Below are 15160 nucleotides of genomic sequence, written 5' to 3' on the forward strand. Positions count from 1 at the left end.
AGTATTTGAACAAAAATTCACTGCTGGTAAGACCATTTCTTTTCTAGATTCTCAGTTCTACTGCTGGTCATGACCTCTTCTCTCTTGACTGCTCTTCTTCTTGGCCAAAGTAGTGATAAGCCCTTTCAACAAAACAGAAACAGTAAGCCTAAGATATGCAGAGCTTTCCTAGGTCTGTTGAGGTTTACACCACTCAGGGAGCAGGTGGCAATATAAGCTCTGAGGTTTATTCCCAGACTTGACTAGAAGTCTCGGAGTCTGAGTTCTCAACTCTCAGTTCAGTTCTACTCAATTCTATTCCAGCTCACCTCTTTTCTGAGTCTTAAACTTATCTCTGCTCAGCTCAGCTGTCAATTTTAAGTGGCATTTTTTTTTCCTTCCTCCAATGAACTTTCCCAAGAAACAAATAGCAATGTAGGTTATGAAGACTGTTCCTACATCTGACAGCGGTCTCCCCTGGTCCTGCCTCTGAGGATTCTTCCTAAAACTAGCTATGATATCTGTTCTGACACATTCAGTGGTCTGATCTTGACCAGCCCTACCTCTCCAAAGAAGGATCCCATTATAACTTATCTCTATCTTCAGGCAACCAAATCACAATTAGGAGATATACATTTACCCCATAATCATCAAACAATGCTTGATATTAGGGATTCCCAGCTACTAGCCTAAAAGTTCTTGCATCAGGTCTATATGGGCAAATCAGATGTTGGGGAATAGCATACTTCAACCATTGTGAATCATGGTATCTTTTATGTTTCTGCCTTTTTCCAAAAGTAAAATTAACCAAATCAAAAAGGGATATCACTTTGTAAGTACATGTCATATGAGCATTACTTGCAAGACCTGGGGATATTTAGCCTGGATAAAGAAAACACAAGGAGAACATTATAACTGTATTCAATTATTTGAAAAGCTGCCATTCAAAAACATGACTAAACTTGCTCTGTTTGGCTCAAGAGGGTAGGATCAGGAGCAATGGGTAGAAGTTAGCTGCAAAGTGGCAAAATTAGGTTTGATGTGAAGAAGAAATTCTTAACAATCAGTGCTACCTCAAATTAGAATAAACAGCTTTGGAAAGTAGTGGGCTCTCCCACAGTGAAACCTTCAAGCACGGGCTAGACTATCACTTGTCAGTTATGTCATGGTGGATTTTCCTTTTGTCTATGTGTTGGAATAAATTGCTACTGAAGTCCTTTCCAAATCTCATGATCTAGGATTCTGGAATTTACTTTGAACCAAATATTATGTCTTGGAGGCTGTAGGCTTGTGGGTCTTAGATAATTTGCATTCATCTGATATAAAGAGTTCCCTCAGAGGTAGCTGTAGCTAGTTAGGCCTGAAAAAGAAAAAGTATAGCATCATGAGCTATTGAACACAATAAAAGCATGAGAATATAAATCACTTCCCAATATTGGAAATACTTTGCTTCAACAAAGCAAAGGCTTATAAACACCATGCAGGCCTCAAATATCCCTGCAGGGCAGTTATATATTTCAGATGACCATAAATATTTCTTCTACTATTAGCACTTTTTTATTGCAAAAGCTAATGTAAATCTAAGAAGCTCAATGTGCATTAATGTGTAAAATTACCATCTTCTCTCATTGACTTGCCATTTGAATCATTATTCTACCTATGAGTGTGTTAGAACAGTTTGATAGCTTAAAGAGAGTAATCAGGGATTTAAATCACTGGTCTTATTACCTATTAGCAGAACCCACCAGAAGTAGTTGATTTTAGGGGAATCATAACAGCTGGAAATAAAGATAAGATAGACAGAAACTTATAGAGAAACCCTTTTTGTACTGAGCCTATATCTGAGGACTAAGGCGAAGAATATCATACTTTTTAAAAGAAAATTTTCCTCTTACTTTGAGAAAAAATGGGAATGTCCATATGGAGCACCATTTCTTTAAGAAACATGATATTTATGGTAAGCATTAAATGTTCCCAGAGCTGCCAAGAAATCCTATATCCATGTGATGGTTTACCAGTGTTTAACAAGGTTTCCCATACCTTCAATTACATTGTGCTCATAAGTTTCATATGCAATGATTGATCATTAAACATTTGATTATTCTATCAGAGGAGAATATAGATTTATACATAAAAATGCATTATACATTCAAATATAATATATTCTCCTCCAATATAATAAAGTGTTCAATAGTCAAACATTACATGTGAAAATTAATCCCACAAAGTAATTTTATATCTCAATATAAATGCATATGTTCATATCATTATAGTAATATTCATATATGTTATATGTTCATGAGAGGTAGCATGGTTTTGTGGTAGATACAGAGTTAGCCTTGGAGTCAGAAAAACCTGTTGCCTGTGTGACCCTAAGCAAATCACTTAAGGTAACTCTCTAAGACTGTAAGTGGCACAGAAGGTACCATTCTGCTTTGGTGGAGGAAATTTTTCAATGGAAGTTCCATATTCTAATGAAATCAGAAGTCCAGTCAAAAATACATATGTGCATATATACATATATATGTGTGCCTGTGTGTATACAGATATAGCCTTATAGATGCATTGTGGTTATATGTCTGTATAAGCATTTATGTGTCTATATGCATTTATATGTGTATATATGTACATATGGCTATATATCTATATATGCAGATCTCTATATAAAGAGATAAATGTATGTCTCCCTATGGCTATAGATATATCTACATATGTGAGTATATATATATATATATATATATATATATATATATGTGTGTGTGTGTGTGTGTGTGTGTTTCTATAGACATGGATATATCTAAATATAGATATATATCAGTAGATATAAATATATAGATATATCTATAGAGAGAAATATTTACAAATATGTGTCTAGAGAAAGTGACACATACAGTCACACACATGTAAACATACACATACAGGGAAGGTTACTTGAGAAAAATAATTGGCTTCTTTGGTAACTTGTTAATAGAAGACTAGAATAGCTTTGAAACCCATTCTGTGCAGTAGAAATAAACATCTGGGCCACCAAAATATTAGTCAGTTTTATGAAGGTCAGAGGTCAGCCACAGAATCTATACACTAATCTGTGCTTACTTTCAATAAAATGAAAGGAGCATTTATTAAATATCTGCTACATGCAAAATACTATGCAGGGGATATAAAGATGGAAATGGAAATCACCCATGCCCTCACAGAGATTATATTCTATTGGGGATGCAGAAATGCCATTACACAGATAATTAACCACAATCTTCATGCAAATTAAATGCAGTTGATTAAGGGAGAGAAGAAAACTAATAATTAGAAGTATTGGGAAAGGGTTGGCATGACTTTCTAGTTGAAATTATGCTGACTTTTGGGGGGTATATGGGTGTTCAGGGAAGATTAGTACCTCCTGTATGAAAACGGCTGAGCCCTTTTCTGCGCTCCTTTCCATCTTTGGATGTTTGATCTTCACCTGCCACCCTGTAGCATGCAAAGGGCCACACCCTGGTAAACTATTTTGGCAGGCTAAACCAGGTTGATGGTAACTGATGGGCCTCCAACCCATCAGTGAGTCAGTGGGGTGTGAAAGCGAAGCATGTGAAAGTGAAGACATCCTCCGATACAATAGGTAGATGTGAACAATTTGTTCCAATGGATGATGAAGGCATTGGAAGCAGCATCCGTGGACTGGTGGACTGCTTAGAGCTTGGTTAGATGTTGAAGATGCAGAAGTCACCTACTGCATCCTGAGCCATCACGAATCATCTTGACTTTTGTCTTGCCACTGGACTTAGATGACTCTGGAAGAGACAGGTGAGTCCCACAACTTTGAACAACTCTGTCTCACTTAAATCCAATTAATGTGTGAGTCAAACGACATCACCCATCCCATTTTATCATTTTTACCTGCCTGAAACTCCTGTGGCAATAGACAAGTGATGAAGTAGCAGGTGCAAATGCACTGGGAATTGCAGTCACATCCCAGCATGTGATTGGCCCAGGCCATAGGGTCATCTTCTCACTGGACTGAAGCAGCAATGGGATTTGACAACCTGTTGGGTGCCTGAGCAGCCTTTTGTAAGGACCACATTGCTCACATCCTAGAGGGAGGAAGGGGCTAGAAAAAGTGCCCCCAAAATTTTCTGCTTCATCTAACCTAACCCTGGCCTGATTATTACAGCACACAAAGTTCTTATCCTGTAGTGAAAACACACACACAGACACACATACACACACACACACACACACACACACACACACACACACAAAATGTATAAAAACTTTTTCAAAGATGATTCCACTGATCATTAGTACATAGGATGTGTGCACAGTCATGGACAACATGAAATCCAGTAGACCTGAAAGATGAGCAGCTCTTATTGAAAGAGAACTCAACCGGTATCACATCTAAATAGTAGCTGTAAATGAAAGAAGACTAGCAAATGAAGGCCAGCTTACTGAAGTTGGAGATAGAAACACATTTTTTCTGGAGTGGGCACAGTGATGGGGAGCACCATGAATCTGGTGTAGGCTTCAAAATCAAAACTGTTCTAGTCAACAAACCTGTATACCTGCCGAAAAGGAGTGAATGGAGGGCTCATAGCAATGTGATTGCCACTTACAGAAAAGCAACAAAACAAGTCACCACCAACAAGGTGTATGCTCCCACCATGATGAACCCTGATGAGGTTAAAGAAAAATTTTATGAAGACCTGGAGACCCTCATCATCAAAGTGTCAAAATAAGACAAGCTTGTAATTCTGGGTGACTTTAATGCCAGAGTAGGCACAGACTAACAGACAGGGCAGAGAGTTCTTGGGAGGAATAGAGTCAGAAACAGCAATAATCACTTTCTACTGAAGTGACCTTCTCGTCACCAACACTGTCTTCCATTTACCTAAACCAAATAAAACTTCATGGATGCACGCTCACAGCAAAGATTGGCATTTAATAGACTATATAATTGCGGGGAGAAAAGACAGACAGTATGTACGAGTGACAAAGGCAATGTGTGGCAAAGAATACTGAACTTATCCTCTCCAACCTAAACATGCACTTTTAGCAAAAGCAGCAGCTCCAAGGCAAGACGACTACCAGAAGACTTAATGCCAACAGACTGGAACACTTCTTCAAGTATGAACAGTTTGTTGCTAAATTGGAGGGAAGTCTGAGCCAACACATGGTTGGCAACAGTGGAGCAGAAAAGGAGTAGGGAGCTTTCTGAGATTTGGTGTACAACACCATATTTACTTATCTGGCCCAGAACACTCAAAAACATCAATATTGGTTTGATGAAAATGATGGGGAATTTCAGAAGATGCTAAACAAAACATAAGAACTCCACAGGTAGAGAAGGTATGTCAGTTTCATGACAGCATGCTTGCACAGGTTCTGGATAATGGACAATGCTCTCACTCTTTCTCAGTCACCAGTGGAGTGAAGTAGAGCTGTATGCTTGCTCCCAAGCTTTTTAGCATGATGTTTTCTGCACTATCAGATGCCTTCAATGAAGATGAAAATGGCATCAAGGTCAGCTGCTACACTGATAATATACGCTTTCACTTGAAAAGGCTACAAGCCAAGACTCGAGTGGAGGGAGAGTTAGTGCATGACTTTCTGTTTGCTAATAATTGTGCACTCGATGCAGCCTCTGAGGTGGAGATGCAACAGAATATGGATCGATTCTCTGGTGCTCATGCTAATTTTGGACTGACAATCAACACCAAGAAAACAGAGGTTCTCTACCAGCTGGCATCATATCATTCATATGCAAACCATTGATTATAGCAAATGGAGGAATTTTGAAAACTGTGGCTAAGTTCACTTATCTTGGCAGTATACTTTCTAGGAATCACAAAGATGATGAAGTTGATACATGCATTGTCAGAATAGCTCTGTATTTGAAAGGCTCCAAAGAAAAGTATGGGAGAGAAGAGGTATTAGGCTGCATACCAAACTGAAAGTCTATAGAGCCATTGTGCTGACCTCATTGTTGTAGGCTTGTGAAACCTGGAAAGTCTACTATGCCAGAAAATTGAATCACTTCCATCTGAACTATCTTGGGAAGATTGTGAAGATCACCTGACAAGATATGAGACACTGAGTTCCTTTCTTGAGCTGAACTTCCAAGCACTAAACTCTACTGCAAAGAGTGCAACTCTGATGGACTGGCCCACAGTGTTCAAATGTCAAAAGTACATTTGCCTAAAAGACTACTTTATATGGAACTCACACAAGGCAAGTGCTCACATGCAGGTCAGAAGAAGCAATACAAGGGCACTCTCAAGGTCTCTAGGAAGAACTTTAGTAGAGATTATGAAATATGGGAGACATTGGCACGGGACCTCCCAGCAGCATCAGCAGCATCAAAGAAGGTGCTATGCTCTATGAGCAAAGCAGAATTATAGTAGCTCAAAGAAATGTGAGAAGCACAAATTTAGAGACATCTCTACTACAAATGTTCATATAGACTATTTGTACCCTACCTGTGGTAAAGCCTTCTGAGTTTATATTGGTCTGATCAGCAATAGTTGTACACACTATACCCTGGCAGAGTGATAACATTTTGATCCTCTTTGAGCATGAAGGACAACAACCTTTCATATGAGGAGGCTGCTGGCTTATTTTTTGAACAGGAATTTTAAGAATAGTGGTGAGGAAAGAGAGCATCTCTTTCTTTTTCCTTGTCTTAGTTCTATATTTTAACATAAAATGTAATTTAGGAAAGTGACATTTCCACATCTTGAAAAGTGTTTTTAAAAAGTTTTACTACCAGAAAAAAATTGTGACAATTCAATCCAACAAGTGTTTATTGAATATCTGCTATATGGGTGATAAAACAAGAGATAGAAAGGAAGTATATGACCTTACATTATATAAAATATTATTGGGGAAACCAAAATAACATAAAAAAATCATCAGAGACCATCACAACATATAATATAACCAAGCATCAAAATATATAATATGGACAGTAAGTTCTCTGAATCAGATAAGGAAAAGTTCAGTGCTACTCATGGAGAAGTCTATATGTAAAGGAGACTAAAGGATAACTTGGGGAAAAAAATTGACTGAACACATATTACTTCTCCTAATTCAACAAACATCTGTCCAAGCAGTGCCATCAGATTTGGGAAGTCTCTTAACTCTAATTCCTTTTCATCAGCTCAAACTTTCCTAAGCAGGAAGCAAGGCCAAACTACTCAGATTCCTAGTCCAAGACACAATCTAATTGGCATCAGTACCATGTCTGGTATGGCACCTCAGTCACTACAAGAGTTGTCTCCCAGTCTTATCTGCAGATGCCTCCATCATGAAGACACTAAGCTTGTCCCTTCTGGTTCTGTTATCCTGTATTTCTATCCTTCAGCTGCCACAGCCCTCTTGGTTGCCACCTCTGAATAAGGAAGGTATTTCCCTATTTAGTCTCCAAAGTTTTATGCCTTGGAATTCAAGCCTGTCTATATACTGATTTTGTATTTGCTTTCTTCACCTTCCTCCTACAGGTCCCTCTTGCTCCAATCTTTGGAAGTCCTAGCCTTGCCTGAGGCAGGCTCATTTCATGGGTATCATTTGGTTTATCTACAATATATTCCTCCTTAATTGTTAAAGATGCTGCTACCCCTCAGCAAAGCTTGTTTTATTTTTTTTTTCCCTAGCTATGGTTCTAAGCTAAAATGTGGCCCTAGACTCATAATGTTTTATAGGTAGTCAGTAGTACCAGTGCCCTCATTCCTAGAGCAAGTCTGCCTTCTACTATCAATAAATAACAGTCGGCGGCAGCAGCAGGTCTCTAGTTCTTTTTGTTTTAAAGCTTGTTTCCATAAGCTGGATAATGCAGAATGTTCTTGTTTTCTCTCTGTGAGAATGTCCCCATGTCTTACCACATATGCAAAGCAGAGTTGACTGATCAATCCAGAACAAATAACTGGACACAGATTTCCTGTTCTATGATACCTGCTCTTCCCAGTTCTCGGAGTTTTTCACTGATTTTTCATCTCTAATAGGCTTACAGATCTAGAACCACACTATTTAATACAATCCTTTCATTTTAAAGATGAGGAAACTGAAGCTGAGGGACAGTGATTGATTTGCCCAGGGCCATACATGTGGTATGCATCAGAAGTAGAATTCGAACCTGGGTTCTCAAACTTGGCTTCTGGAATCCTATCATTATAGGTCCATAACATCAAAAAATTAATTTACAAAAAAAATGCAACTTGCATAATAGCCAATTAAGAACAAGTTACTTTTAGATAAGCATTTCAAAATTTGCAAAGCACTTCATAAACATGAGCTTATTTGAGCCTCACATCAACTGGCAAAGTAAATACTACTGGAATTAGAATCCCCATTTCAAAAACAAGGAAATTGAGGGTCAGGGGTAGTAAATGACTATATCTTCATGGTGATAGTAAGCTTAGAAGTTAAAATTTGAACCCAATTCTTCCTGATTCCAAGGCTCCCTCCCCACCGGCTCTAAATATAGAACTGTATTCTCATCCTGTTTTGAGGAGGTAGAAGTTACGGGGGATCTCAAAAGATGGCTAAGATTTTGGTAGGCAGTATTTCCCATTTTCTTTTGGCTATGAAAAACAGTCACCATTGTCTTCTCATTCAATGTAATACCATAACCTAAACAAACTGTACTGCATAAAAAAGACCATTTTAAAATCTCATTTTTAGCAATGTAAATTTATCTCCTTCTAGCTATAGCTTGAATGCCTTTAAGTGCATACTTCTGAGGCAGCTATATGGGACACATTTACCAAAGTGTATTTGTTTAGCTTTAGCATTTAAATCATTCTTTCCATCATCACAGCTATTGTGCTTAAGCATCACAGAATACACACTGAACAAGATGCTTTCATTCACCCATTCAACCTTAAAAATTTGCTATTTGCAAAGCACTTTGCTAGGCATTCAGGAAAATACAAAATTTAGATGAAACATGAGGTCCTCATGGAGCTTATAATCTCCTCTGGGATAATATGGTAATACAACTAACTACAACAAAACACAGTGCGTGGAAAATACATTAGAAAGGCACAAAACAAAGTGTTGTATGAAACTCCAAAAGGGAGGTGTACGTATATGGGTGAGTGTCTAGGCAATCTCGGAAGGTATCAGAAATAGGGTGGAATTTAATCTGGGTTTTACAGAATGGATAAGAAAACACTATGTAAAGTGTGCTAAGGCAGGAGTATACAGTTCAAACAAGCTTGCTAGAACTTATTGTTAAGTTTTCATTGTGAGCATTAACACCTCAGAAATTAGCAATTGCTGGGCAGTTAGATGGCCTTGTGGCCACTAGCCGTGGAGTCAGGAGGATGTGAGTTCAAATCTGACCTCAGACACTCACTAGCTCTGTGACCCTGGGCAAGTCACTTTAACCCCAATTGCCAAAAGAAAAAAAAAGAAAACAAAATCCCAATTGCTACAGATCAGGGCTTGATTTATTGTTCTGTTGATTGTCTAGATTAAGAAAGTGATGGAGAAAATGTTAATAATACAAATTTTAAAAGGTATATGAATGTATATATATATATATATATATATATACACAATATGTATGTGTGCATGTAATATTTTGCTTTCTTCCAGAGAACTTGATTTTTAAACATTTACCAGCACACCCTTGTATTGCTCAAGAAATATTGCTTGAGCTCAGTAGAAGCATAATAGGTGGCTCAGCAAATGAAGTCATCACCAGACTAGAAGCCTAATCACAGTAGGATAATAATAACAACAAGAGCGATAACGAGCATTAATGTAGCACTTTGAGGTTTGCAAAATACTCTGCATTCATTATCTCATTTCAGCCTCACCAATACTCCTAAGGTAAGGAGATCATTCTAGAAAGAAGAAAGAGCCTAAATAAAGATGAGAATAAAAAAGGTAGGGTGGTACCAGATTATAGAGGATCTTAAATGCCAGGCATAGGATCTTTTACTTTAATCAGTAGAGAACAAGGAGCCACCAAATATTTTTGAACAGAGAAGCGAAATGGACAAATCTAAGCATAAGAAAGATTATTCTGTCAGGTATATGAAGGATAGATTTTTTTTGCATTAAAACAAAATCTGCCTCTTTGCCACTTCAATTCTTTGTTCTCAGTTTGCCCTCTGGGACCAAGCAAGACAAATTCACTCCCTCTTTCATGTGACAGTCCTACAAATATTAGAAGACATCTACAATGCCTCCCTTCCACCCCCAATTCTTCTCCAGGTTAAGTAACACTAAAAGAACCAGGAACAACAATTGAATCTATTGATGAAATATTTTTTTAAATCATTATACTATAATTTTTCCTATCCATACAAATATACTTTAAATATAAGTAATCATAAGATATTATAATTTCCCTTTTAAATAAAAAATTTTACCCTACTATCTCTAGTATGTGCAAATGCATTGTGTCAATTGACACAGCTTAGTCCTTCAAGGTCTTCATAACTCTGTTCCTTACATCCCCATTTCCTTTAAAAAATATTGAAGAAGATACAATTTCAAAGCCTTTTTACGATAGTAGTCATCCTCCTGTAAATGCCCTCCAATTCATAAATGTACTTTTTAAAATGTGTTGTACCAAACTGAACACAAATACCCCAGTTGTGTTCTCATGTCACTGGTCTTGGGCACTATGCTTCCTCACAGAAATGTATTAGCTTTGTGACTGCTATATCACTGTTGACACATGAAACTTATAAACTACTAAAAACCCTTGGATTTTTTGCAGGCAAATTCTTTATCAGGGTCTCCCTAACCTGGTACTTTTGAAGCTATCTTTTCCATGTTTTTTTTTAACTCAAGTGTAAGACTTTTATAATGATCAATATTAGATTTGCCTATCAATCTCATCAGATTTATTCTAATATTTTGGCATTCTAAGATTTTTTAATCATGACTCTAATATGCAATATTAGCTTTCTCATAACTTTGTATTAGATGTATATTTGATAAGTGTATCATCTATGACTTTATTCAAGTCATTGTCAAAATATTTTAATATTAACAGTACTAAGCACAGTTGCCTGGTCTACTCCTTTAAAGATCTCTTTATGAGTTAATATCAAACCATTAATTTCTACTCTTTAAATCTGGCCACTAAAGTATTGTGGCAGTTATAACAAAAGAGAGATGGATGTAGGAGATGTCACTGGGGTGGAATTTGATAAACGATTACATATGAGAGGTGGGGAAAAGAAAAGAGTAAAAAAGAATTGACTGAAGACCAGAGAGTCAGGAAGAGTGCCAAAACTACATTTAGATAGAGTAGCAGGTTTTTGAAGGATAATAATACATTTGATTTTGCAAATGCTAACTTTAAGTTTCCATCAAATAACCAGTTGAAAATGTTGGCTTGGGGGTTAGATGTTAGATCGGGACCAGAGAAATAGTCTTCAGAGTCATTTGTATAGATTACAGAAGGCAGTTGAAGCTATAGAAATAAATGAAATAGAAAAGGAAAGGGGGATAAAAAGGAAGAAACAAAAGAGCCATGGATAAACTCTTGTCAATATGAGTATGCAATTTTCATGCAAAGAATTATTTCTATTTTTACCAAATTTTTGCCATTAGTTTGAACAATACAGTGTTTAGAAGAGGTTCCATCATTCAATGTGATGATAATCTGATTAGTATAACCTGATTTACAAGAAAAGATTTCATAGGCATAGAGTCATTTTTTGTCATTGTTATAAGTTCACCTATGGAGGATAAGCTCCTTTAGGTAATAATACTTCAAAAGTAACAAAGTAGAAGTTGACCAGTTCTTATGCCAGGTTATTCCCAGTCACCCTAATGTTCATTTCCCCATGATGTTCATGTTCACCCCAAATGAAATGTACTTTCTACAAAATGCTGCTCATCTCCTGGGAAAAGTAAAATGTGTCATATTGGAAATGCTAATAGCATCACAACTATCAAAAGCAAGGGAAGAAAAACAAAGAACAAAAGGATGGGCTCTCCAGTCTGAACTCAGATTTTCTCTACCAAAACCTAGAAATCTCTTCGTCCTGAAGTTCACTGCAGCCCTGAAATTCACATGTTGAAAGTGTTCTCTGCCCTGTGACTTCTCCGTCTGAAAGGATGACTCTTCCTGGAACCTCCATTTAAGGTGGCATTGTATTTGTTGCACCAAATCCTAGAACATTGTGGAGCCTCATGAATAAAATCCCTAATCATGGAACAGGATTTTGAATTAACCCTACATACAAGAAAAATCATGGAGAAGAATGTCTTGCATACAGATTATGATATGCAGAAAATGACCAATGGAGTGTGTGTGTGTGTGTTTGTGTGTGTGTGAGAGAGAGACAGACAGAGACAGAGAGAGCATGCCTTTACAAACCCATTCATATTTGTTTACAAGAGTATAAAATTCTTATTTAGAAAAAAAAAGACATATTAGTGCTACTTAACAGAAAAAAATGTTAAATTCTGGACTATCATTTCAAGTTGCCTTTTGTAAAGGAAGTTAAACAGATTTAAGTGGTTAAACATTATTAGTCAAATTATTCTATTAGCAACTTTTACCTTTAAACATGTTTTGTCAAGCCTTCATACTTGAACCCAAGATGAATCTAGAAGTAGAAAAGAAGTGTTTCAAAAGTAAGCACAGCTTTATCATAAGTTTTGTACAGTTTTGCTTCATTTACGTGGAAGAAAGAGTGCGTATAAACTAGTTCCAATATCCATGTTAAGAAGATGGTTGCTTAAGGCACTATAGCTCATGATTTCTTTTTTCATTTAAAGTAGACAGCTATGTGGCACAGTGGGCGAGAGTGCTGGATTTAGAGTCAAGAACATTTAACTTAAAATCTTGCTTCAGACTCTTACTAGCTTTGTGACCCAAGCAACTCAGTCTTCTTTACCTCATCTGTAAAATGGGGATAATAATATCATGTACCTCATAGCATTGTGAGATTCAAATGGGATACAGCATCTTGCAAACTTAAAAGGCTGTATAAATACTAGCTATATTAGCTATAAATGCCAGCTATATTAGCAAAGCTTGCTAAATTTATTTCAAGCTAAGGCACCACCATTTATTTGGTGACATCTAGTCAAAATAGGATTGCAGGGTGCCATGGTGATAGAATTATAATTCTACTGAAGAAATTGCCAATATCATTTCATTTTAGAAATAACTATGCTACTTTGAACAGAATTGAAACATAAATTTCATTCAATAAAGCCATATGAGTCCCAGAAACTCATAGGAAATACTAAGTAGTGGTGATAATACTAAGTTTTGACCAAAACAAAGTGTTCCTTCTAAAAGTAATGTTTTCAAAAAGATCTGCTCACATATTTTATACACACACACACACACATACACACACACATACATACATATATATGTATGTATGTGTGTGTGTGTATGTAGGTATATAGCTCATCCAGGGTACACAAACAATGGAAACCTCCCAAAGAATTGTCAATATTAATATCGAGGTTAATTGTGGAAATTGAAATTACTCAACATATACCCTGAAGCCTTGTCATGATTCCAGGACACTTGCCCAATCTTGTCCTCAGAACTATATTTTATTCAAGTATACCATGAGCAAAGAGGGAATCATTATAATTGAAACAATTAGATGCCATTACTTGCTTTGAATTTCCTTTTGTAAGCCCAACAGTACTATTCCAACTGCCCTATCTGTTAGACAAATTGCATAGCATGGAAAGGTGAAATAAGTACCTTATCTTTCACCAAGAAGACATCTGTAAAATTACTTTTACTAACACAAATGTTGTTTTTTTTAGTATGTAGTTGTAATTGTGTAATATTTAAGATGAATTGAAATTTGCTTTTGCAAGACAGCAAATACTATTGCGATTATTACAAGACTTTAAAGAAACTTACTCATAGATTTGTATCTCTGTGTCTACCAGCAGTGTGTCATCCATTTTATATAAGAAATGAGAAAAATTAAAAGACTTTTCAGAAGCAATAGCATTCTCACTGCCCATATCACCCTGAGTCTGTAGGGGCAAAACAACAAAAGATAACCCTTTAGAACAAGATAGCTAAAATCTCTGCTGACTGGAATTACGAAACCTGGTATTCTTCCACTGTGGTCATGAACACTGGGAATATCTTGTACAAAAATCATGGCATAACACTATATAAGATTTTCATGGAATGTCTTTTATACAAATTCCTGCTAGACACCACCCTCACTCCTGTTGCTTATACCAAATACATCTCCAACCATTAGATGAGACCATGTTGAAGGTGCTAATGAAATATGTTCACCTATAGTTAAGTTTTTCCTAAACCCCTAATATCCCCCTCCCAACCTCCAGAGTAGGAGAATGGGCCCATCAGCAAAGAAGCAGAATGCCTGTCAATACCACTTGAGATCCATCTCAAGTTCTACTAATTATCAGCATTCTATCTATAGCCAAGGACATCAGATATTGACCCATAAATCACATAACAAAGGAACCTACCTACTTTGGGACTGGACATTTCTTGTACTACTTCACTCCATGAAAATCAAGGGACCTGTCTCCATTCTGTCTTGATACCATGTACGCAACCAAAGACCCACCTCAACTGGAACCTATTTCCAAGTTCCCTGATTTAGGCATCTTGCTCTGGGATCCAAATCTCAAATAAGAGATCCACAGCAACTCTCTCATCTATCCTCTACCTTCTACTAACATAGACACCACCCTAGTTATGGTCTCATCACTGAAAGAACCTACTAATTGATCTTTTAACTCATATTTCTACTCTCAAATCCATGCTCCACAGAGATTCCAAAGTAATTTTTGTAAAATTCATGAATGACAATGATACTCCCTTGTTCAACAAATTTTCAATAGTTCTCCATTGATTCTAGGATCAAATATTATTTTACCTTTATCTCTTCTCTTTTAATTTATTTTGTGTGTTTTGTAATGTATAAAATTATTAGCATAGTATAGTTAAATGTATATATTTAAAATGCATATAATATAGCATATATAAATGTATATAATGTTATAGTAAGTAAACATGCATATATTGGGTGGTTGCTCAAAAGTTTTTTACTAATAGATTGTGAGATCAAAAAGTTTGGAGATCACTTATCTGGATAATAGTAAAACTCTGCAATGAGGCTGAAATGTAAGACAAACCAATATGAATATGAATAGAAGATAGCCAATCATTCTTTAAGGGTATAAATGTTCCTTC

This window comes from Trichosurus vulpecula, chromosome 3, assembly GCF_011100635.1.
Source record: "Trichosurus vulpecula isolate mTriVul1 chromosome 3, mTriVul1.pri, whole genome shotgun sequence".
NCBI lineage: Eukaryota > Metazoa > Chordata > Mammalia > Diprotodontia > Phalangeridae > Trichosurus > Trichosurus vulpecula.